Source organism: Rhinopithecus bieti, unplaced genomic scaffold (assembly GCF_001698545.2).
Source record: "Rhinopithecus bieti isolate Rb0 unplaced genomic scaffold, ASM169854v2 scaffold_15197, whole genome shotgun sequence".
In the NCBI taxonomy this organism is placed as follows: Eukaryota; Metazoa; Chordata; class Mammalia; order Primates; family Cercopithecidae; genus Rhinopithecus; species Rhinopithecus bieti.
Genome location: NW_016808366.1, coordinates 1,399,492 through 1,404,190, shown reverse-complemented (window position 1 = coordinate 1,404,190; position 4,699 = coordinate 1,399,492). Strand labels below are relative to the sequence as shown.

Below are 4,699 nucleotides of genomic sequence, written 5' to 3'. Positions count from 1 at the left end.
ACTTCATGTCTAAAACACCAAAAGCAACGGCAGCAAAAGCAAAAATTGACAAATGGGATCTAATTAAACTAAAGAGCTTTTGCACAGCAAAAGAAACTACCATCAGAGTGAACAGGCAACCTACAGAATGGGAGAAAATTTTTAGTAATATTTTCTAGTTCTCTTTGTAGAAATCTTTCACTTCTTTGGTTAGAAGTATAGGTGCCGAGAAGCCTGAGGAAGAGGGCGGCGGCAGTGGTGGTGACTGAGCGGAGCCCGGTGACAGGATGTTGGTGTTGGTATTAGGAGATCTGCACATCCCACAGCGGTGCAACAGTTTGCCAGCTAAATTCAAAAAACTCCTGGTGCCAGGAAAAATTCAGCACATTCTCTGCACAGGAAACCTTTGCACCAAAGAGAGTTGTGACTATCTCAAGACTCTGGCTGGTGATGTTCATATTGTGAGAGGAGACTTCGATGAGAATCTGAATTATCCGGAACAGAAAGTTGTGACTGTTGGACAGTTCAAAATTGGTCTGATCCATGGACATCAAGTTATTCCATGGGGAGATATGGCCAGCTTAGCCCTGTTGCAGAGGCAGTTTGATGTGGACATTCTTATCTCGGGACACACACAGAAATTTGAAGCATTTGAGCATGAAAATAAATTCTACATTAATCCAGGTTCTGCCACTGGGGCATATAATGCCTTGGAAACAAATATTATTCCGTCATTTGTGTTGATGGATATCCAGGCTTCCACAGTGGTCACCTATGTGTATCAGCTAATTGGAGATGATGTGAAAGTAGAACGAATTGAATACAAAAAATCTTAAAGCCAGGCCTGTCTTGATGATTTTTTTTTTCATTGTCCTGTTGAAATCAAGTAATTAAACATTTAAGAGCCACAAAATTGTATCACTTTTATAATATTTTGCAGTAAAATGTAATACCATCTTCTCTGTTAATACATAATTGCTCTAAGCTTCCTGTAAACTATAAGAATATATTTAGTTTATAGTATATGAATTCTATGAAAAAATGTCCACAACACAGTAATTGGTCACTTGTTAAGAAAATTTATCCTTGTAAATATCTTCAAAGTTGGTATTTGGAACTTTATTCCAAAAGTAGTGCATGTGGAGAAAGAATTTAGACTATCTTGTATACATTTTTCTCTTCTCTAGTAATAAACAATTACCTTTCATTTATAAAAAAAAAAAAAAAAAAAAGTATAGGTGCATAAAGTGCTACTCATTTGTGTACATTGACATTTTGAATCCCAAAACTTTAGTGAAGTCATTTCTCAGGTCCAGGGGCCTTTTAGAGAAGTCTTTAGGGTGTTCTAGGTATAGCATCATAATGTCAGCAACGAGGGATAGTTTGAGTTCTTTTCCTATTTGGATGCCTTTTTTTTTTTTTTTTTTTAAATCTTTCCTGATTGTTCTGGCTAGCACTTCCAGCACTGTGTTGAATAGGAGTGGTGAGAGTGAAATCCTTGTCATTTTCATTTCTCAAGGGGAATTCTTTCAGTTTTTGCACTGTCAGTATGATGTTGACTGTGGGTTTGTAATACATGGCTCTTTTTAATTTGTGGCATGTTCCTCTGATGCCTAGTTTCTTGTGGGTTTTTCTTATAAAGTGATGTTGGATTTTATCAAAAGCTTTCTCCAAGTCTATTAGGATCATTATATACTCTATGTTTTTAATGTGCTGTTGAATTTGGCTTGCTAGTTTTTTGTTGAGGATTTTTGCATCCATGTTCATCTGATATTCGCCTATCTTTTTTTTTCTTTTATTTATTTATTTATTTTTTTTTTTTTAGGTTGTGCTTTGCCAGGTTTTGGTATCAAGGTTCAAGATTATGCTGTCTTCACAGTGTGAGTTAGGGAAGAATTCCTCTACCTTGATATTTTGGAAAAGTTTTAGTAGAACTGATACTACTCTTTTTTGTACATCTGATAAAATTTGGTTGTGAATACGTTTGACCCAGGACTTTTCTTGGATGGCAGTTTTTTTATTACTGATTCAGTTTTAGAACTAGATATTGGTCTGTTGAGGGTTTCAATTTCTTCCTGATTCAATCTTGGGAGAATGTGTGTTTCCACAAATGTACGCAGCTCCTCTAGATATAGTAGATCATTAGCATAAATATGTTCAAAATAGTCTCAAGAAATGTTGTATCTCTGTGGGATCACTTGTATTGCCACCTTTGTTGTTTTTGATTGTGCTTCTTTGGGTTGTTTCTCTTTTTTTCTTTGCTAATCTAGCGAACAGTTTATCAATCTTGTTTATTCCTTCTTTGCATGGGTTCGGGTTCTCAGTGTCATCATTTTGACTCTGATTTTAGTTATTTCCTTTCTTCTACTAGCTTTGGGATTAGTTTGTTCTTGTTTTTTTAAGTTTCTCTGAGTAAACTCCAGTAGTTAATGTGAGATCTAACTTTTCAAGGTAGGCATTTAGCACTATAAACTTTCCTCTTAACATTGTTTTTGCTGCATCCCAGAGATTTTGGTATGCTGTGTCTCTGTTTTCATTTATTTCAGAGAATATTTTGATTTCAGCCTTGATTTCATTGTTTACCCAAAAGTCATTCCAGAAATGAGAGATGAAATGAACAAATTGAAAAAATATTCCATGCTCATGGACTGGAAAAATTAATAATGTTACAATAGCCATAGTGCCCAAAGTAATCTAGATTCAACACTCATCCTATCAAAGTGCCAATGTCATTTTTCACAGAGTTAGAAAAAAATTATTCTAAAATTCATATGGAACCAAAAATAGCCCAAATAACCAAAGAAATCCTAAGCAAATGAATAAAGCTGGAGACATCACATTACCCTACCTCTATACTATAAGGCTACAGTAACCAAAAAAGCATGGTACTGGTACAAAAACAGATGCATAAACCAACAGAATAGAATAGAAACTTCAGAAATAAGGCCGCACATCTATAGTCATCTTATATTCATCAAAGTGGACAAAAAAATAAGCAACAGGGAAAGGACCCTATATTCTATAAATGGTTCTAGGATAACTAATCATCTGCAGAAGAATGAAACTGGACCCCTACCTCTAACCATATACAAAAACTAACTCAAGATGAATTAAATATTTAAGTATAAGGCCTAAAACTATAAAAATCCTGAAAGAAAACCTAGTAAATACAATTCTGGATATCAAGCTTGGGAAAGGATTTATGACTATGTCCTCAAAAGTAATTCCGAAAAAACACAAGTTGATAAGTGGAATCTAATTAAACTAAAGGGGTTTTGTACAGCAAAAGAAACTCAACAGAATAAACAACCTAGAGAATGGGAGAGAACATTTGAAAGCTATGCTTCTGACAAAGATCTAATATCCAGAATCCATAAGGAAGTCAAACAATTGAAGGAACAAAATAAAAATAATCTCATTAAAAGAATGGGCAAATACATGAACACACACTTCTCAAAAGAAGCCATACAAGTAGCCAACAAATATATGAAAAAAAGGTCTACATCATTAATCATCAGAGAAATGAAATCAAAATTACAATGGCATATCTTCTTATACCATTCAGAATAGCGGAAACCATCATTCTCAGCAAACTATTGCAAGGACAGAAAACCAAACACCGCATGTTCTCACTCATAGGTGGGAATTGAACAATGAGATCACTTGGACAAAGGAAGGGGAACATCACACACTGTGGCCTATTGTGGGGAGGGGGGGGAGGGATAGCATTAGGAGATATAAGTAATGTAAATGATGAGTTAATGGATGCAACACACCAACATGGCACATGTATGCATATATAACAAACCTGCANCAAAGGAAGGGGAACATCACACACTGTGGCCTATTGTGGGGAGGGGGGGGAGGGATAGCATTAGGAGATATAAGTAATGTAAATGATGAGTTAATGGATGCAACACACCAACATGGCACATGTATGCATATATAACAAACCTGCACGTTGTGCACATGTACCCTAGAACTTAAAGTAAAATAAATAAATAAATAAATAAATAAATAATCGACAGATATTGACAAAGCTGAAGAGAAAAGGAAATGCTTATACATTGTAGGTGGGAATGTAAATAAGTTTAACCGCTGTACAAAGAAGTGTGGAGGTTTCTCAGAGAATTTAGAACAGAATTACCATTTGGCTTAGCAATCCTATTACTCAGTATGTATCCAAAAGAAAACAAATCATTCTACCAAAATGACCCATGTACTTGCATATCAATTGCAGCACTATTCACAATGACAAAGACATGAAATCAATGTAGGTGCCCATCAGTGGTAGATTAGATAAGGAATATGTGGTACAAATACACCATGGAAATTTTGCAGCCATAAAAAGAATTAAGTCATGTCTTTTGCAAGAACATGGATGAAGCTGGATGTTATTATCCTAAGCAAATTAATTCAGGAACCAAAAACCAAATAATACATGTTGTTCTCACTTATAATTGGAGCTAAACATTTCCTGTTTTCCTTAAAAACAGGAAAAAATAAACATTTTAAATGGCAACAATAGATACTGAAAATGGCAACAATAGATACTGAAAATGACTTGAGGAAGGAAAGACAGAGGGGTTTAAAACTTTAAAAGGGTTTAGAAACTAACTTGTCTTCTATGCTCAGTACTTGGGTTATGGGATCTTTCATAGCCCAATCTCAGCATCATAAAATATACCCAGGTAACAAACCTACACATGTACCCACTGAA

At 35.0% G+C, this 4,699-nt stretch overlaps 1 pseudogene across 1 annotated transcript; it reads left to right on the top strand.

Annotated features, from left to right (window-relative positions):
- The first annotated feature begins 209 nt into the window (after positions 1-209).
- LOC108538479 (vacuolar protein sorting-associated protein 29 pseudogene) lies at positions 210-892 on the top strand (annotated as a pseudogene). Its single transcript, XR_001888090.1, has one exon. The product of XR_001888090.1 is annotated as a vacuolar protein sorting-associated protein 29 pseudogene (transcript).
- Positions 893-4,699: the final 3,807 nt, after the last annotated feature.